The sequence below is a fragment of the Anguilla anguilla genome, chromosome 9, assembly GCF_013347855.1.
Source record: "Anguilla anguilla isolate fAngAng1 chromosome 9, fAngAng1.pri, whole genome shotgun sequence".
Lineage (NCBI taxonomy): Eukaryota > Metazoa > Chordata > Actinopteri > Anguilliformes > Anguillidae > Anguilla > Anguilla anguilla.
In genome coordinates this window covers 23,273,950-23,296,040 of record NC_049209.1, presented here as the reverse complement: position 1 = coordinate 23,296,040, position 22,091 = coordinate 23,273,950, and the positions used below count along the sequence as shown (strand labels likewise).

Below are 22,091 nucleotides of genomic sequence, written 5' to 3'. Positions count from 1 at the left end.
AACAACATTCCCTTACCAGCAAGCATATACTCAATTCAGTTTAATTCAATTGTATCTGTGTTGTTCTTTACACAGAGAAATTGTGGCAAAGACACAAAGAACAAGACCAGGTCAAAACCTAGTATATATGGCTGGACCTAACACACTTCATCCGGCCGACCAATGGTGTAACTTCATAACTCGGCCGACCGATGGTGTAACTTCATCATTCAATCACTCAGTCGCAGACATTCACGTTTATAGGTCTGGCCCCGCTGTTGCAGTCCAGCCAAAAACAGGAAATGGGAAGATTGACATTTATATAGCATCACTAAAGCATGAATGCAAATTAACCATGATAACCAATGACAAAAATACAAATCCTGAATACATGAATATTACATCCATAACAAGCCCTAAGAGTAAAAACAGAAAATCATAAAATTAGCATATACAGAATTAATACAAAAGGTCAGATTGCTTGGGGGTGAGGTTGGGAGGTTAACCAAAATGCAGTGCAACTTCATTAAAAATGAATAGCTCTTCAGTCTGCAATTGAAGATGGAAGATTCTGAGGTCCTTACCACCGTGGGAAGTTTGTTCTACCATTGTGGGCTAGCACCGACAGTCATCAAGACTGGAAGTAGCGACTACAGAGGGAGTGGATGGCCAGTTACTGTAGATCCCAGATTGCATATGAAGGAGATCTGGCATGGTGGAGCCGTTCCATTAATGGCCCTGTAGGCTAGTTTTAAACTTGATGTGAGCTGTAATAGGCAGCCAGTGAAGTGAGACGAGGAGGTGTGTGACATGAGCACACTTGGGAAGATTGTAGACAAGTCTTGCAGCTGTCTTCTGTGTTAGCTCTAGGGGTGTAGGAGTGGCACAGACAGGGAGATTGGTGAGAAGTGAATTTGCAATAGTCTAGGTGCAAGAGTACCTGGAACTGGACTCGGAATCATGTAGAACAGGTGGTGAGGAAGGGGCAGATTCTTTACATCTTGTTTCGTAAGATTCTGCTCTCCCAACTCAATGTCGCTATTGAGAGAAAGAGATTATTTAGGGATACCCCTTGGTTTCGTGCAGCAGAAGTGCTCTGAGTTAGCTCTCCTGTAGCATCCAGATTGAGGATGAGGTGTTGCTGAGGTGAGGAGTTGGAATGAATGTAGAGCACCTCAGCATGCAGCGCCACCTACAAAATTGCAACATTGAAAAAATTCCAACCATACCGTTGCATGTACATGCACCAAATTTCATCTACGTATTCTTCCTTATTCTGAACAAATAACATCATAGTCGATTGCAATGATACTTCATTGGATGATAGAAACCCATAGTGTGGACAAGCATTCTCAGGCTCACAGTGTTATAGTGCAATATTGCCTGTAGGGAAAACAATACTATGCAAAACAATACTAATTTGCATAGGCTCCATTAGGCCACATTTTATGAAATTTGATAGGAACCTTCAGAAGCTTCCCGCCAAGTGTCCTGAGAAGCACATTCACATCAGTCCCAGATTCTTAACTATAATTAAATATGGATATACATAAATTGTGGTAAATTATATTTGACCACTCCTCCTGCAAATCCAGCTTCTATTTCAAATTTTTTGAAATATGAAAAATGAAAAGGGACAAATGTAAATCGTGTTTATCAAATTTTGTGCCATTAACACTCTGTGCTACCTGCAAAATTGCAAAAATTATTACTGTCATTGCATTTCATTTTACGCTACAGCACTTCAAATTTGCAATTTGCCAATAATTATTACAGATGTACTCTTATATCCAATACACACCCAAGTTTGTATGGATGGTATTTGGATTAGGTTCTCAGCCATGACAAAGTTCCACCTAACGCGCTACAGCTCACCCTTGGTGCTTGGCCTCCGACATTTCTGCATGCAGCTATATTTCTTTTTTGTTGTTGCTCTAATTGTTAATTAATTAGCTTGTGCATCAGAATTATTGTATAATGTTGTCAACAGTTTCATTAGAAGTACATGGGTTCTGTATTTTTAATCTTGAAAAATTCACCGCTGGTGCCATTAGTATCCCACGATTTAGTGAAGTGGGTAATCGCATAATTAAAGCCGTTTTAAGTTGTGCTGCACCTTTGAGAAACAGTTTTTGCAGTTTTTTTTTTTTGGTTAATCTGTGGAATTCAGTGATTGATGGGCATGTCAATTCTTAGTGGCAGTGCACTGAAGAGTGGCAGCATGAGATGTAGAAATGAATTTGGGGTGGGGGACGGGGTGGGCGGTGTTTGGGGACCACATGTGCATCCCTGCTAATTAACTTGCACGTTCGTTACAGATGGCTCAGATTTCAAGACAGATAAACGCATATATGCGTGACGTACTTTTTGAGAGATCAAGGGCTTTCATTTGCTGCCTTCCTTCCTTTGATTGGTTTGTCTCTTTGCTGGGAGGGTGCTCTGTGCTACATATTATCTTTCAGCCCAGATGACACTTCAGCTGTATTTTGTGTTGTATAGTAATGCAGAGGAGCTTTTGATCATAAGGATCTTCAACAATTTCCACAGGCAAAAAAATGCCCCCCTGTGAGACTGCTTATATGTAGTTCAAAGTGCAGCTGAGCCTGGCTTCATATAATTATTTATTCCGGTAAAAATAGTAGGATGTATGCCATTGCTGACTATGCTTAGTAGCTGCCTATGAAAGATCTTTCTCTGACTTCACACCGTACAAGCTTGACCGTAGTGTGCGCTGAGAAAAGAAGCAGCTGGTGACACCTCATATTCTGGAGGAGAACCTTGGATGACTACCCTCCTCAATCCAGCAGTGGGGTTCTTGCAGGAATGCGGCTATGGTTGCAGATAATGGGACATCCCAAATTTGGGTGGGAATTAGCCATGTTCAGCCCCACGTTGGGAGCTAAATTTGTAAGAAAAAAAAATAGGATGCATAGTATTTGTTTGTATTTTTCAGCTAGCAGTCAATGGGATATTTGTAAAATGAGTACAATTTTTCAGAAGAAATATCTTTGGAGGGGGGGGGGGGGGGGCTGGTTTGCTCTTTAAGGGATTTTTATTATAAATAAGGAATTAGTCTATGAGGTGTGATAAGTTGTTCATTCTTGTGTATGGAAATATACTTAAGTATTCATATTTGTTTTATATTGTCTGAAAAATTGAAAAATGAAATGTGTTGAAATATGCACCGCACAAAGCAACCGGAGAGAAACAGTATTTACATTTGAGAATTTGTCTTCTTTAATTAAGAGTGTGTTTGTGGGGTGCTGAAAAAACACAAGAGCGAGACCATATATTTTGCTTTCTCTGTAGGGAGCCAAGTTTATTACTGTATATCCACAACCACTTTATCATCATTTTACCCTGCAAACTTAGGGAAAAAACACATTTCAAGATAAAAACCATGTGGTTAGTGGTTCCTGAGGCATGTGGATTCACGGTAACACAGACGAATCATACTGTATATTACAGAAAGGAAAAAATATGATATTGTTTCGGATTGAACAGTAAATCATATATCCCTTAAGAGGACTTAGTTGTTTTCTTCATTTTTTTACTGAATAGAATTGTTACTGTTTCTTGATCCACTGACCATTTTTACAGTATAAGGCCCTCCAGCACCAATCAATAACTGTCATATGAATGGCCAACACTGTGCATTGCATTAAGAACTCTGGTTTTCAAACTTTCCCTACCCAGAATTATCATATGCTTTAGATCCTACCTGGCAGCCTAGCTGCTGCTGTTTGTAGTTTTCTGGTGCATTGGTATTCAAAATGGCAATAGGACTTGGAATGATAAGGGTCGCATATTAGCCATGCTCAGGCTAAGCAGACTTCCTGTTTGTTTATTTTATTTTTAGTGATAATGAGCGATATCCTCTTTTCGATCATTCCTGAAGAGTAACAGTTTACGTGCCAAGGACTAGACAAGACTTCAGCCTAGATGATACAGTCTTTTATAGATGATTTCTTTTTTTAAAGAAATAAAACTATGAGTATGAGGTTAAAACACAGACACAGCTTTAATTGAAGGGTTTTTTTTATCCATATTGGACTAACCGTGTTGGAATTTCAGCCCTTTTTATTCATAGTTCCCCCCTTTTAGGGGAGCGAAAATAATTGGACAGTAGGCTGTTCAGCAGTTTCTTGGCTAGCTGTATGTCTTTCCACCATTAGTTCATGGACAAGAAAAGACAAGGAAAGAATTAACTTTCAAATCCAATGTGCTGGAGTACAGGGTCAAACAACATAAATTGTGTCACTGTCCCAGTACTTTTGCATTTACAGTAACTGTATATATATTGCTTAGCTTTATTGTTCCCATTCAACCTTTTCAGTACACTTACTACTGTAGTCACACTCTTTTTCCCCATTCAACATTCTGGCCTTGGTAGGTAAATCTGTACTCCAAGCAGAACTGCTCAGCAACTGCTCAGGCATTTAGCAAATAGGACGATTAAAGATTGGCTCAGTTGCCATGGCAATCAGAAGGAAGGGTTGATTGCCAGTGAGTTGGGATGCTTCAATGGAAAGTGTGTGTGGGGGGTTCAAATCTATGAAGAATTTCACCACTGGAATGCATATGCATTTTTACCAGCTGGACATGCTCATTGAAGCCATTGAATTCTTTCTTTGAAATAAGTAGCATACAAAGAGAGTGTGGCTGTATTGATTCACTCACAAATGTTTAATAGAAAGACAGAAATGACAGAATGGTGTCATTTTGATAAAACTATTCATAATATGAGGTCTGAGTTTTACTATAAATATATCATGTGTAATTTATATTGCAAATTTCTTTATGCAGGGTGACATACAGTACATGTCTTATATTTACAGGGCAAGGGTAAAATGGCTGGTTTTCATTTGGTAATTAAACTTACAGTGTCTGGGTTACAAACAGCACTTTTCAGTCAGTACACAAAATTTTCACCATTGCAAGGTTAAACTTACTGTCTTTCACCTCCTCACCACAATTAATGAGCATATAATCCTGTCATTTCAAAAAAGTAGACTGTGAATTAATACATTTATAATAACTTCACAAAGCCACAACCACAATTTCAATCAGCCATTATTACGATATTATGATTTTTGATATTTGGTGTAACCTAGATGATTCTTGCAGTCTCACTGTCACAGTGATTCTTTTTGAAAATTAATAAATAGAAAAATGAGTCAGCCTGGTAAAAGGGGAACTAATTTATATACCTCTTTGTCCTCTTCATCTCCTGAGTCCATTGACTATGTTTAACACTATTCTTGTCACCTCTCTGCCCTAACTACCACTCAGTTCTAATATGCTGTTGACAAATTTCAGCAATCCTTTCTATTTGACTCCTGTGCTTTCTAATGTTTGCCTTACATCACCTTATTGGCAAATTCCCCACCAAATGTATGTGCATGTACATATTAATTAAACACGAGAAAGGGGCTTTTCAACAGTTGCAATGTGCTAGCTATTTTTCAGTGCTTTTTTTTCCCACCTTCAACATCAGACCATGATTGTGACAAGGTGCATCAACATCAGCTCTAGGCTTGCGCAGTAGGGGGTGTAACCGATTTTGTTAGACGTGGTTTTACCTTGGGGCGTACACTTTGCTGGTGGAAATTGAGTATCGGCCATCATGTTGAAATAATTTGATCTTACGCAAAGCTTGTGGCTACTACAACATGCCACCAAAATAAACAAATAAGGAAATGAATAGAAAGCTGCTGTTCTCTGAAATACCCAAACAACTGTAGAGGTGCACCTGGACAAAATGTAAGCAATCGAATGAAATTATTTCCCCTTGTTTTAGTATTTTTGTGATGTTTATAATTGGGGCTTGGCGATAAACCATAATGAGAATTATACATTAATATTTCAGTGCATGGATAGTCATTGGTGCCAGGTGACAATTCAGCTTTGTTTTTGTCTTTTTCTTTAAGCACACCTGACATGGCAGTGAATCTCAACTTCTGAGGCCATGTGAAATGCTGGGAAAAACATTGCCACTCACATCTATCTATTGGGTGTTGATATATGACAGGCAGTGCAGCTTCTATGTGATCAGGTGATGGGGTTTTTGATTACATGGAAGCTGCATGGCCAAGCTTCAGATTCCCCATGAACACCCAATAGAAAAGTGTCTTTTATTAGTTTTTTCTGTAAGCATTTCATGTGGCGTCTGATCAAAAAACAGTTTCACTTATTACTATATTTCAAGTTAAATACGCACAGGATGCACCACCCTATTTGCAATTCACCCCCAAACAGTGAACACCCAACACCCCCAAAACCATACACAATCTCAAGCATCTCCAGTTTATGTGTAAGCTTGTGGTACATGAATTCCAGTTTAATTCTGGACTAAAGCTTTCTACATGCCTACAACTTCACCTGTTGTGACATGGAAGCTTTGAGTCTCTTCAGAATAGTTTAGCCTGACTAAGCAGGAAGTTTGAAGTTTCTTGCCCTGGTGGGCTGTAAACAGTTTCAGAAAAAAAACAGGACAAATCATTAAACATATTTTGAAGAAAAATGAAAAGAAGTTTCAACCTGTGATAAAAAGAAAGCAATAAAAAACAGTTTCCTTCTCTAGATAAAAAAAGGCATGCAAAAACATGAAAACAAAAACAAAAGAACATGCATCTGTTGTTCCAGAATGTGCTTCAGCAGGATAACATTTTTCAACTACAGTGCAAAGCTTCTTCATTACAGGTGTCAAACTCTTTTTCATATCATGATAGATATTTACTGAACAAACAATTATACCGTTTCATAACCATAACCTGTACCCACAACACAGTAATGGCGTGATGTAGCCATACCAAAATTGATGTTTGGTGAGCCCATGGCAATTGTAGTCCACCTGTGAAATTGGTTTTGAAACGGCGGAGATATCAACATTAAAAAGAACTGGTTTACATGGTAGAGCTGACCAAAGCCACTGTGCTCAGTGTAATGTTATTCCATTAACCTCTATCATCCCAAAACACACTATTCCAGCCAATCTCTGACAAATGCATGTGGCACTCAAATTTTAGGTTCTTTGTTGCCCAGTTACCTGTACATTATTGCAACTCTGACGTTGTAGGTTTAATTCCCAGGTGGGGCCCGGCCATTGTAAGGTTAGAGAAATGTATTTAACCTGAATTGCTTGAATAGAATATCTAGCTTTGTAAATTAATTGTACTGTATATAAAAAATGTCAGCTGTGTAAATTGCTCTGTATAAGAACACTTTTTACATGAAAATTGGTACGAGCATATGCTTAAATTGGAATGTAGACTGTTTTCCACTTGCCAAATGTTGTGCAAATGAAGATTTGTGAAAATCATAATGTAAAAATGTAATACTTCCCAATTACACAAGTTTAAAATGGAGTAGCTCTGCAGTCTAGCTGGATTCCCCTGAAGCAGTGCTGGGGAGAAGGTGGTTTAGCGTCACCGGTTAACCTAGCTAGCCATTGAATTGTGTTAGTTGTTCAGTCAATTTAATGCTTAAAAGTGAAAAATGAGTGAAAATACCATCCATAATTATATAATCCATATTTAGTAATTACAGAGGAATTACATTTCTATTTTGCATTCAGTTGCATCTACCAGGAGGCAGAAATCATCTTCATTAGGTGATTCAGGACATGGCTGGTAGTGTGAGAGAGCTTCTCTTGGGACTCTTGTACTTTAATGTCTTTCTAGTGGGAGTGCTCTCTTCTATCAAAATTGTTTTTTGATAGCATTAAATAATAATGCAACATGTTGGCTGTATATGACTGAAGTGAATCAAATGCACCTCACCTTGGAAAAGCTTCTTTGGCAAAGCTCTAGGCAGAAAAAAATATTTTTATTTTTTTGTGGACGTCCTCAAGTGACTCCAAAGTTCTTTATAATTCAAATATAATTTAAACGATGGCTTGTAGTTACCGCACATGGATTTGCCTATTAATTCAGTCAAATTCTTAAATGTATGGCCGTTCCGGTGGTCATTTTAAAAACGTGCCATTCAGTACGTTATCATGTTTAGCATGAAATATAATGCCATAAATTAAATTTTATATCATGTAACTATGTTTTTCTTTTCTCCCTATTTTAGTATGTATGTTTCAAGCAGGGCTACTAAGCCTTGGTCTTGGAAGGCCACAGCATCTCTGGTCTTATTGTTTGATTTGTTAATTATTTTTTATATTTTAATCTCTTTATATTTTAATATATTTTTTAATTGCCAATTGTGCTGCTCACGGTATCGCCTTATCACCTGCATCCACACATGGGCCATGGCTGCTGAAGGGCTTGATTGCATGAGCTAACCCTTCACCGCTGGCAATTCTCCACCCCACAGGCAGTGCAGTGCTGCAGGATAACTAGTGCCGGACAGAGGAGATATGAATTTGTCACCAACTGAAAAAAAAGTAAGTCTGTGCACCTGCTGCATTGCTTTGAGGAGCTACTGCTCTGGTACCCAGGGGTACCCTGGCCTACATATACTTGCTGCGTGCCTGATGGTGTGAATCCAGTGGCGCTCTGCCTCTCTAGACTGCCGGTTGTAGTTGGCCAGCCAGCCCAGCCTCACATCTGAGAAATGTAGGCTACAGCATCCAGCTTGCGCCCTTGATAAACAGAGACACTCAATAGCAACTTAAGTTCGCCTTTTGAAATATAGTAATATGTTGTAATTGTAAATGATCAACATATATAAACTGCTATATAAACTTGTTGGCTTCAATTAGCTGAACTGCGTACAATCAAAACATAATGGGATGGGACGGGTCGCATCAGAGTGTGGCCCCAGTTGGTTTGGGGGATGAATTTTATACCCGACCAGTATTCAAGTGCAGCCTCTGAAGTGGGTTGACCACACTGTCGAATATCACCCCCTATCCCCGCCACCCCACTCCCCATTTAAATTTATGTGAAATTACCATTTCCTTACCATAGAGATTGGAGGTTAAACCAGCACAGATGCAGCTATTGAACAAATAATTTCAGCATTACATCCCATTGACTTACGACTCCTTTGAAGCTTTGAAATCCTCCCTGAGAAATGAAGAAACGGTGCAACTCTATTAAAATTGAATTTAACATGGTTTACGTCATTGAGAGGTCGGAGTATTCCAATCTGGTGGCCACACACCAAGGCAGATTCCTCTGTTGGCTGCATGACAGACTCAGATGAAAAAGCAAAGTCTCAAAGCCTTTTATTGGGTTTGGCGCCGGCTATCGGCATTGTGCCACTCCGTTGCATGCACGGTAACATGTGGAAATATGGCAGGTGAAGATACAGAATTCAATTTGAAGTAGAACATCTTTTGAATTATCAAAGAATAATATTCAGTGTGTCTCTTTCTTTTCATTCCTACAGCTATTGCAGTCCGTAACAGACATAAAACCTGACAGCAGAATTGGACCCTAAATGCAGTTCTTAGTTCACTGCACTCATATCTACAACCTTATTCAATATATTTAGCCTTGTAATTCTTAACAGCGAGAGCGAGTGGTCCAAACTGCCTAATGATGGCTGAGGCATGTCAGATAACAAAAGAAAAGATAAGGGCATTTTCTTAAGAATGGAGGGTATTCTGACATCCACGCACAAAGAGAATGTCACTGCAAATGTAATTTCATTTTATTGAATATGAATGAGATTGTAGACCCAGTAGCAGAATGTTGGATTGTAAGGTTCTGCCATACTCTTTGGGTCATAAGTGCCTGCTAGTGTTTTCTTGTTTCTTGTTTTCTTTTTTCAAACCAAATAGTTTCTAGTCTCCCTCTGAATTTGAGGTGTTCCGTAATAGTTTTTGGCCACTTCCAATGCATCGTCGTCCGCTTTCGAGTCAGGAGTGTGCATCCCAGCATGTAATGCCCCTGATTCACATAGTGGCTAGTATTCCATTAGCCCAATGCTCCACCAGTCCAGTGGCTGTGTAGCACGCCATCTGTGTGCACAGCCATTGTAATGGAGGAATGTAGTTCACAGGCAGCTGGTGCAGGTGATCTGCAGACCCCTGACTGATGAGAGGAGTCGCTGTTGGACAGTGAGATGGGGACACCCTGCTGATAGAAACCCTCCTCCTGCAAGCATCAGTATGGGCAATTATGCACCAAGACCAAATTCTGCGTTGGCAGAGTTGAGTGTTCGATCCAAGCCTGGGAGGGCATCACTGCACGAAACCTGGACAAAGAAGGCTCCAGGATTTTAATTACACAAAGGATGCCTGACCATGATGCACTCAAGTGACTGTTGCCTAATCGCGACATCCGCTCTCATGTCAGAGGGATGATTTGGCAGAGGTGATAAGCCAATTTATCCAATTAAATATCAAGGCTGGTGGGAAAAAACTGGAAAAAACATGCCCTGCTTTTCAAACGAAAAACTAATTCGAGCCTTGGATAAACCTGGCTGGCCTATGTCAGCAAGCTGTCATTTTTTGGTGTTCAAACTGGAAATGAAACTGGGACGAATGCTTTTCAAAGGAGACAACTTTTAAAGAAGTCAAAAGAGCTCCCATTCTGTACGGATGCCTACAGAGCAGTTACATCATTTTTCAAGAATATTGCATGATTGACAGCCTGCTCCAAAAACACTATATGAAGGAGAGGACCCATAGCTGAAGTACTGTGTGTCATTTTTCATGCTGAAGCTTGGGAACAGGACATAGACACACGCAAATCCTTGTTTCAGTTTTATACGTCTTAAACTTAGAGTCGCATTTTTGAAGTAAGTGTCTGTGCCTTTGATGAAGGGAAATGGGGATTAGGTTGATGTGGAGTGAAAAATCTATGGGCAAATATCACCAGGGAAACAAGACTTGAATGAGTCCAACAAGATGAAACACTCAAAACTACAATTTTGATATTCATCCAGTTAGTGATCCTCAAACTTTGCTTATGTCTCTGGCTCTTTGAAATGAAAATACCTGTATCGGGAAGGCAGGCTGGTTATAAGTCACAAGTAAAAGATGCAAGAAAAAATGAAGCCTACTTGAGATGTTTAGTTTGTCAGTTTATGGAGCACTGATTTTGTTTAAAAGTAATGCTTTTCAAGATAAGCATTTACATTACATTACAGGAATTCAGCATTTGCACCTTATCCAGAGCAACTTACACAGCTTTTTAAAATATCCTTTACATTTATCCATTTATATTACTGAATACATACTGAATTGATGCAGGTTAAGTACCTTGCCCAAGAGTACAATGGCAGTGTCCCACCCAGGAACCAAATCTGTGACCTTTAGGTTACAAGATCAATGCCTTACCCATTATACTACATTGCTGCCCATTTGGGCCTTTATTCCCTTGAGCAAAATGACATTTCATTTGTTTGTAATAAATAACAATGGTAAATATTAACTGCTATGACCTGGTTGGCTATTATTTTTTAATTTGCAAGACTTCATTTTATAGACAAATGGAAATTAGTTTAGAGTTTGTTCCCTCTGTTCCTATTTTTGATTACTTTTTGCTCCCTGAACATGAGAACTGTACCTTAGACCTACCATGTATTAATTTCTGTACATATCTTAATTTTTAAAATAATTTTTAAGTCTTCAAATGTAAAATAATACCAGAAATTATTGATTTATTAACAAATTGTGAAACTGATAATGACTGAATTACCATGTGTTGAATATATGCAATTATATTGCTAATATAATTTACCTCTACTGACTTAAATGTTATAAAAGAACTGAATGTGTTTGTATACACACAAAAGTAAATGTTGCTAGTTGTAATGCTTAGCTGACTGTTCACTGGATAAATATTCATAAAAACCAGATATAAGTACTGTCTCAAGATGAATGAGGCAAACAAAAGCTAATGCATAAGAATGCTTTATGGGTTTTTTTCTGTTTGCATAACTAGACAGAATTGGTTTTGTACTTAAAATAACTGCTGACAAACTGCAAGGTACAGCATATTTGTACTCACGGTAGATGGTGAAATCGTAAAACACACAGCTCTAGTTAATGCATTAACCATGAAAACGTCACATGGGATTTCATATTTTGGCTCGCAGGTACGTTCACGTACGCTTCCATCTCTCACTGCTCTGCCATTTAAGTCGGCATTACATGTCGGAAGCACACGTGGAGCCCTTCAGCGGTGCCCTGATGTGTCTGTGCTACATTATCGCATGCTGTGTAATAGAGCCTTAATTACCAGCTTGACCACTGGTATTAATGCATTATCCTTACTTTAATGCAGGAGAGCATTCATCTTCTATAATGCATGCAAACAGATTAAAATAAATCACGGTACCAGTTGTTAGAGCCTGCGTTTGCGCATTGATCATTTCAGCTTGTACAAAAGGCGCACTTCTTTACCTGCTCTGTTCTGTTCTTGAGAGACACTGCTGTATTTTAATCTCCTTGATAAAGACAGGTGGCAGTCATCCCACCTCATTGGTAAGCAGCCATCTGAGGGAACTCTTCATTACTCTCCCAGCGATTAGGGAAATAAGACTGTAAGCATAGCGCATGCTGTTGTTTTCCCATCTGCTGGCTAAATAAGATATTTGTAACATCTATATTTTTGCTGAGCACTTCTTTTTTTTCTGCTCGGCAAGTGCTCCATAAATGCGGGGATTAGGTCTTGCTATGCAGTCTTTTTAATTGTGTTCAAAGTGCTAAGGCAATCAATAAATCAGCCAGAGGTGAAATGTGTCTTGTTTGCATTTTTTCTAATGCTGAGTAAAAACCAATTACACTGTGCTTATTTATTTATTTATTTATTTATTTGTTTCAAGATGAATCCTTAATATCTCACCCAAAAAGCCTCAACATAAAATTTAATAATTCTAAGGGTCTGCATAGAAGCCTTTCACATTTTCTCCCCATATCTCATAATATCAAAAAGACCTTGTTGTCATTATTGGGCCAATAAATTGCTGACATCCAGTGGTTTTATTAGGAATGGGCCTGCACCTTTGAGAGGCTCTTGTTTTCATACCATCCCTCCAGCATCTTCTCTTTCTCCCTTTGTTTCCCTCTCTCTCTCTCACTCTCTCTCTCTCTCTCTCAGTTTTCTCTCTTTCTCTCAAACACAAACACATACGGTATGCATGTGCACACTCATGCAAACTGCAGTGCTAATGTAGCATGCACTATGTAGGTTAGCAGAAAGATCAGAGAGGGGGAAGTGATGACATTCTTGATACTGAAAGTGGTGACATTGACAAATCATCTGTCGGTATTGAACAAAAAGGTTGTGCCGATTGCTATCTGCATGGTGACTCGTTCAGCTGCAGCTGGTTTGTCATACAGTACATACAGCTGTCAAGGACAAAGGATGGGGGTACAATATTATGGATATGAACTGATGGATGGAACTAGAGCAGTATGAAAAAGTTACTTTGGCGTGTGATTAAATCCACATTTATTGTCCCTGCAACAGTTTGTTTACGCACTGCCAGCTCACACGGAAACCACGAAAGGTACATCCCATAGGAGAAATGGAGCTTAATTAACTTTCCATTTATTAGATTTGTTGAACAGTGTCTCACCCCAGGGTTATCCTTAGAAAATGTACATTTAATCTAGGTATTACTCTACAAATCTGAAATGTCCTCATTTTTTCAATGACAATTTGAGTGTTGGAATGTGTAGTGTTACTTTAAATGGTAGGCTGTTCCCTGGCCATGCTTGGTAATGGCTGACATTGAACCTGGCTGCACTCATCTACAGTTCTCTTTTTTTTTATTTTGATACCAATGTGAGGATGCAAGATCTGATCCTGCACCATATTTACCTTTTTTAATTGAATATGAATTGGTAAACTCAAAGAGGATGCTAATATGTCTAATTATTCCTTTAATTAAAAAGGTACAGCTTTGTCGATAGTTAATAGATTTAGACATGTTTGAAGTGTTGTGAGATATATATATATATATATATATATATATATAATGTCAGGGAAATTACCGTTTCCCATCTCCACATACCCAGAGGTGAGATCCTTTCCCAATAACACAGAGTCACAGCACTTTCAGAGATCAATAAGACTTTTATTCAACTTGCAAGGAGAAGAAAGAATGAGAGAGCACTCACAAAACTCTCTGAAGTTTCAGATGCATAGGCCGTTCCTTATATCCACAATCTCAGTAACTTTCCACTAGGCACAGGAGGCGTGTTTCTCCTTCTCACCTAAACAGCTGCCCCCTGCCCTAATTAATCCTTACCCTCCTTAGCAGTGGACACCCGGTCTGACAACCTTGGTCTTCTCAGCTTTATTTTGTCTCCCGATAAGATTGACCGTACAATAAAATCCTCCAGGCTGCGGTGTCATCCACCAGTCCTCCCAACATGTGGAGAATGGGACAATCTGTTTTTCACACTTAGGCCTTGATCATTTATCTTTTTTGTTTACTGACCAGTTCTCAGACAGGGTGTCTTCTCACTTTCCAGAACTCAGAACAGACTATGCAGAGGGCTAAACACTTGATTTGAAACTATTTGCTATAAAGAGTACATTTCGAATCACTTACATTAGGATATATGGTATAACAATAATCAAGAGAATAATAAAGGATATATTTAATCACGTGATTGTTTCTATGTTAACACACATATACTGTCAATCAGAAAATTACTCTTACAATATATACACAGTAAGACAATTGAAACTATGTAATATATTCTTAACTTGCTCAACATTTTGGGCGCTGTGATACAGCAGTTAAATTGTGTTTCCTCTTATGACTTCAATAGCAGGCCTTTTTTAACTCAGGAAATAGCACGTACAAAGTGTGGTCTTTTAGTGGTCCATTGATGTTGGATTCATGAAGCTGGCACTCTCTGTCATGACTGAATAGATTCAGGTTCTGGTTCAAGGAAAATAGGAGAAACCAAAATGGTTCACATCATTTCAAAGCATTGCTTCCAGGGCTACTTTTTATATTCATTCAGTCCATTTCCGTGGGGTCAAGAGAAGCTTATTTCTGCTCATGGAAATCTGATTCATTTTCTGGGCTGTCTTCCTGCTCCCAAGAGCAGCCATCCTTTCAGTATCCTTTACCCTGTTGAGAAATGCTGGTGAGAGGCTGGGGCAAAGTGGATTGGTTCTATTTCAATGATCTTAGTGCATAATTAAGGTGCATTTAGGGTGCTAGTTTAACAGTGGATAATTTGAGCGCAAAATAAAGCTTAAGGTTCAAATGGATACAACGTGCATTTTTCCCTTCTTTTTTTAGTGCTTTCTGTGATTTTTTGCCAGTTTTAGATGGTAAATGTCAACCGTAATGTAGCCTAGAGTGTTATTTGTATAGATATATAAGCAATTCAACAGTATTGCAGAATATGGGAGAAACAAAGTGTGTTGCTGGCTTGTCCAAGGGAACTCTGACTTGGTCACCATCTCTGGATCTTCGTTGCACTGTTTGTAGAAAAACCGGGCTCCATCCTGATTTTTCTTGCTGGTTCTTCCATCCTTCTTGGAGCTGGAGGTTGTGCTAGCTTGCCGTCACAGGAAGGTACCTGGGCCATGTGCACTTACTTGTTGCTACATGTAAATAAACGGATCCCTTGATGTATCAGTTTCTTTAGCATACCACCCATCCCAATATAAGCTTGATGTAAAATATCCAAAAGTGGTACATGTAAACTTTAAATAAATTAATCAGCTGCCTGACAAAAAAAGCGTTTGTTATGTATTTCTTCTTCTTTCGGCTGTTCCCATTAGGGGTCGCCACAGTGGATCATGTTATGTATTTAATTTATGCATTTAAATATCAGAGTTTTAAATAAGGTTTAATTAAGTTTATTAACCCTGATACTTTCATTCTTGTGCCATATTACTCACTAGGAGATACAGTATCTCACATACATACATAAAAATAAAACAACAAAGCCAGCTCTTGCAGGTGAGAATGGATGAGGCCTGCATGTGTCTGCATCTTTAATACCCAGCCATAGCTGACTCTGGTAGAATCAATTAACGTTTGTACTGAAATATTTATTTATTTGGAGGTGCAAATCCCCCCCCCCCCTCCCCAATGTCAGACTCACCCCTGGTTGGCATGACTTAATTTCACAGCAACGGGGAGTGCACAGGGACAGAAGGCAAACATGTAAATGTTTGGTACAGCCTTTCGGTATGTGGTAGCATTCCCCTTCGCTGAGGAACAGGTGTGCGGTCCTTGGCCGATAGACCCGTACTCTGTGGGTGTGCGATACTATGACTACTATTATGATGTTTTTTTATTATTGTGTATTTTGTACTGTAGTGTATAGTGTTGATATACACAATATTATTTCACATTGTAATCTTGATATTTTTATGCAGGTTTGTACGCATGTTTGTATGATTTTGGGGCAACATAGCTCAGGAGGTAAGAGCGGTTGTCTGGCAGTCAGAGGGTTGCCAGTTCGATCCCCACCCTGGGAGTGTCGAAGTGTCCCTGAGCAAGACACCTAACCACTAATTGCTCCCAACGTGCTGATTGGCACCTTGCATGGCAGCCTTTCGCCATTGGCGTGTGAGTGTGTGTGAATGGGTGAATGAGAGGCATCAATTGTAAAGTGCTTATGTATAAATATATAGATAAAACCGCTATATAAATGCATTCCATTTACCGTTTACCTCTGTGTGTGTAACAGACAGGAGGATATACACGTGTTGCACACCTGCCTATGTAGGCACATTACTATCTTAATATTGCGTCCTTAAAATAATGAAGAAACAACTGCGACATGACCGAAAACCAAAAACTCTATGTATGATGAATGCTTTCAGCTGCATCTAAATAGCAATACGCCTGCAATGCTCCTGAACATACCTCATCTTAAGACCAGCCTGTCCAAGTTGATTCCTTAATTACACAATGTGGGCGCTGGATGGGAAAATGGCAATTGCGTCAGTCTGAAACTAGCAAAGACCCACTTGCGTTTGTGTTTCCACTGCTTAGCGCTGAGTGTAGAGCCCAGAGTGCTGATATGGAGCCCGTCTCTATTCATAGGCTGTCTCTTATCCGGTCTTAGTGCATGGACCACCTATTAGCCACAGTCAAAGAAAAACCCAGAATCCCACAGTGAAACACAAGGGGTCTCTGACAAATAATATTACCAGCGTTATGAGTTGTAGGTGTAAAAAGCCAGGAAAAACCACTTTCAATTACAGTACACATGACAGGAGTTTTTTCACATTAACCAAAATGTAATGTTGTTTCGAAGAGAATGGGGCCTTTGGACATGTTCTGTCTTGTTCGTTGAATGTAATCGGTATCAGATCATTTTGTTGACAGAGTAAGAGACTTGTGCTTTTTGCCTGGTTGTTCTGGCAACTTCTATTACCTGCTGACCGCTGTGTAGCTGGTCTACAATTCAGTTTTATCTCCTTCAATGGGAGGTTTTCATGACTGTAGTGATGGCTGCAGACCCGCAGCAAACCATAAACCTCAGTTAAAGCAACTGAGCTTGAGGTTATTTTTCTCCACCCATGAATGCAGTAGATGCAGTTTGGGGGTGGGGGTGGGGGGGGGGGGATTTTGATTGAATTTATGCTTGAATCCTAGGAATGGCATAAGCCTTTCCTTCAATCTGCCTCTACATCTGTGGCTGCCTGGAAGGGTAAACAGTGCTGTCTCAAAGATCTATCGTTTTGAGCATTTTCTATGAAACAGGCTTCTTTTAAGAAAGACTCCTGAATAATGTGACCAGTGGCTGGGGCCCCTCAGAAGTGTTTCAGAGGGTCTACATGTGCCTACCGGAGATTTCCAACTGTATAGAAATATAACTGGAGAGCCAAACAATTCTGCACAGACTGTTTGCTGGAAAGATAGCTGCTTACTCTGTGTAGCATCTTCCTTGTGGTCACTCACAATCCAGTCAATCAGTCAATCAATCAAATTGCCAAGAGAGATAGAATTTTGAATCCAGCACCTGCACAGGTCAGTGGCCTGTGAGATTTGTTTGTGGTTCTAACAGGTCAGGTCACTGTTAAGAATCATATTGTAAATGATACCTCATTAAAGGGGAGGATCGGTAAACGAGAAAATGAGTCATTAATTTCTTACTAGTAAACAAATTTGAACTTATGTGAGCATTTCCACTTTGTCCTCTTGCCAGGTCCAAGAATTAAAACAACCATAAAATAAAGTTGTATCGTTCAGTGCAATGTGGGTGGCAGTGTAGTCCAGAGGCTGGGGATCTGGACTTGTAGGTTACAGGTTCAAATCAAAGGTGGAACACTGCTCTTGTACTCGTGAGTGGAGTGTTTAACCTAAATTTCTGTGGTAAATATCCAGCTGTGCTAATGGATTGTATGTAAAAAGTACATTTTTGTTGTGTAGGTGGCTGTGTGGGTTGCCATGAAGGCCACTGTGTCTGCGAAATGCCTGAATGAAGATATAAATGAATTTTTTTTTACGGAAATATCACTGCTCTATTAGAGCTCGAGGGCCGGAGGGCCACAGTAAGGTAGGTGTGAAAGCGGAGGTAGGAGCCCAGCAGGGGGGGAATGTTATATAAAAGAAGAGAGATACAGCAGTGGTTGAAAGTAGGGGTCTGACAGCTTTACAGTATTTCTTTGCATTTTAGCTCCAAGATTACATGCAGGAACCCAAACAGTTCGTTAGACTATGGATTTAAAAAAAAACTGTTCATGCTACAGAAAGTAAAGTTTATATGCATTTATTTAATGTATTTCTGTAAGAAGGGTTAAACAGCTGGGACCTATAAATATTGGGATAATCAAATTATTTGACATGCGTATAATTCAGTATTTCAGTTTAGGGCCCTTTCTAGCAAACAGCCACTTAACTTTAGATATTATTGGGAACGAGCAGGCCATCAATTACTGAGCCTGTGAATAGTGCTTTTTGCTGGATTGCGTGGAATTAAAACTTTGCGTAGATATGAAGGTAGTAGCGTGATCAATGTTTTATAGGTAAAGACCAAAGTTTGAAATCTGCTTGGTATTTAATGGGATGCAATTGAAGAAAGGCAAGGGTAGGTGATATGGGATTTTTTCATGTTATTTAAAGTCCTTGCAGCAGGATTATTAGACTAATTGGAGTTTTGGACATTTTGACTACCTGACTATAAAGCATTTCATGGAAGTTTTAAAAAACTTTAATTCTGTATCTTCACTGGAGTTTTCCAATGTCTGTCCAAAAATGTCTTTCTGACAGAAACTAGCATTACAAAACATTGTCATCTCATTTCACACATTATCTTGTTGTTTCACACTACTCCATCCCATCATGGGGTTGCATGTGGTTTCACAGACACGTGAAGCTGTGCTGCATCTGCACAGCAGGGATGACCGGCACCTTTGTCTCAAAATGACCTTTCAAAAGTGTCAGTATAAAAGACCCAAGAAGTTGTGTCCTTTCCATGAAACCTTTTTTGAATTAATACTGACCATTGCAGAACTCAAGCTATGTTTGTAAAGAAGAAACATAAAGTTAGTATTTATTTGTCAAAATTTAAGGACAGATGTAGATTGAATTCAGACCCAGGTTACAGATGAGAATGATCAGAGGAAATGTATGTTTTTCATGGAGTGAAATGTGTCTGATTGGTGATACAGAAGTGCCAAGCCAGTCTTAGCCAGGGACAGCACACAAAAAACTGTGTTTAAAATGAAAGAAGCCTGCATCATTTACAACTTTCAAAGTTTGGAAAGCATGATTGGGAGTGGGATTCAAAATATCATGGCAACTGAAGTAAGTGAGTAAACAACTTTTTCCTCTTGGATTTTGAACAAATCTACCATTAAACTTTAATCATTGTATTGGATTGAATGCATATTTTAGATCTAGCTTCAGGCTTTATTGCTGTGGGGAAGGGAGGAAGTGTTTTTATTTTCTTTGTATTTGACTCTTACTCTGCCAGAAAGTTGGTTTGGTATGACTGTTGGGTAAGCCTTCTGTGAGTGACTTTTTGTGGGTTAGCATTGTCCATGGTATTTTGAAGAATTACATTAGAATTTTTCAAAAATAGGTCACTGTAAGCAGAGCATGCTACATGTCAGCTCTCAGCAGATAAACTTTTTTTTATGTTATACAGTTAAAGCGTTAATGGAACGTCAGGGGATGTGCTCACCTTGAGGTGTGATAATATATTTCACTGGTATTTTAAGCATAATCAAGCAGTGATCACATAGAGAGATGATTGTAAAGCTGCTGTTTTCAAGATTGCATGAAATGTCAAGGTCTTGTGCGTGATTATGACTATATAACCTTCAGTAACATTTTGGAGACGTTGAATATTTTGAATGCCAACATTCCAATTCTTATTTGAATGTTGGCATGCAAAAGCCCAAAAAAGCTGCTGTATTTGGAAAAAAAATGATAATTTTATGAAAAAATCTCTGAATTCTACTAACTCGTCCTTCATTGGTTTCGACACGACATTGTCAATGTACTTGAGTCCTTATTCAAACTGGATAAAAGTATAAAAAATGGTACACAGCGTGAACAAGGTCAAATTAATATTTGGTCATTTGTGTACCACTGTAGAGAGGATTTAGAAGTAATTAAAGTACTTATGACAGTTTCATTTTATGATGAATTTGACCCTGTATTGTGATATGGTATATGCATGGCACATCCAGTATGCATGAAACACGTGAACACGTGCATGAAAATGTATTCTTTTTCAGTGCACATGTACATCTTTTTCTCTGTTAGCTGGAAGATATGTGGCAAGTTCCCTCAAAAATAAAAAAAGATATTCAAGCTTGCAGGTTCATGCAGACCTATTTTTAATCCTTTCTACTGGCAGATCAGAAACCTAAGTTAACATTATGAGGAACTAGAATGTCAAAGCTAATGACACCGAGAAACATAGAGAAAGCAAGTCTAAGCTCGGTACTGCAGGCATCTGAGAAACAAGTGTGGTCAGACAGGATCAAGCAGAGGCAATCAAGCAGACTCATATGAGCAATAGAACTGTGATGCACCGAGACAGTATCTGATGTTATTGCTGTATGCAGCAGGCCTTGAATTTCATCTTGGTAATGCCAACATTTCAAAGGTCACCAAGGCCAAGTCAGAAGGCAGTAAGAGTAAAATCAAATTTGACATGAGGGCATCAAGGTCAGACAGCACATTGTAAAAGCACTTATCCCATTCATTCAATCAAAGGCACAAATGAAAGGAGCGTACGACTGTAACACTGTTGATATGACCGGCTCGTTCAAGCCATAACACATAATGGAAGTCCAGACTGCAATGTTTATTCAAATAATGAATAAAAATGTGCGGCATGCGGTGTGTAGTCCGTAGTCTGTGTGTAGTGCAGGTATTGTGTGCAGTGAGAAAGGCGTGGAGTGAGTGTGGGTTGTGTGGCAACAGAACGAAAAGGGAAAACCAAACCAATAGGGTGCCTGGGCACCGTTTTTGCAGGGAGTGAAGAGAGAAAAAAAGAAAAAAAAACTCTAGGGAAGCCAGGCCTTTATAAACTTTCCACACAGGTGTGATCAATCTTCAGTTATTGTGGGGCAGGGCAGCTGAGATCTTCAATTCGGGTAGGTCAGATCAGCTGGGAGAGAGTAGGAGACACACACGCAGACAAAGAGAGAGAAATGAAAAGATTGCCGTTTCTTTAAACCATGACACAAATATATGACATCTCCTGGCACACTTAGTTTTGATTTAAACCAAAACTATTATATCGTATATTATCACAGTTTTGGTATTTATGCCATTGAACAAAAATATGGCAGGTAATAATTACATTATATGTATATGTATATATGTTTACTTACACTGTACACTATGTATATGCATAGTTTTTATTTTGTATTTTTTTGTATATTTTAGTATTTTTGTATGACGATTGTGCTGAGATTCAAATCAATTCAATTTTATTTGTACAGCGCTTTTTACAGAGAACTGTCACAAAGACACTTCACAGAGTAGCAGTTGTGATTGATTCATTGATTGAAGGTCAGCACTTCCATGTCATGCGGTTTTCATTTCTGCAGGTGTGAACGTTTGGTGCCCAAGTCTTAAAATTGCTTACTGAAGTTCTATGGTTTGTGTCAGTGTATCTTCAAGAAAGAGGGGTCTTATGAGTTTTTTTTCTTTCCCCCCCCCCGCTCAGATACTGTATGTGTTCATATTTTCTTGTTTGTTTGTTGCTTCCCAATGCCTGTATACAGTGAATGATCCATATTTTCTTTCTTTTT

General features: G+C 39.0%; 1 protein-coding gene across 23 annotated transcripts in view; it reads left to right on the top strand.

Moving 5' to 3' along the window:
• Window positions 1–22,091, top strand: part of ntm (neurotrimin) — a 326,344-nt gene that overhangs the window by 265,978 nt on the left and 38,275 nt on the right. The window lies entirely within an intron of this gene.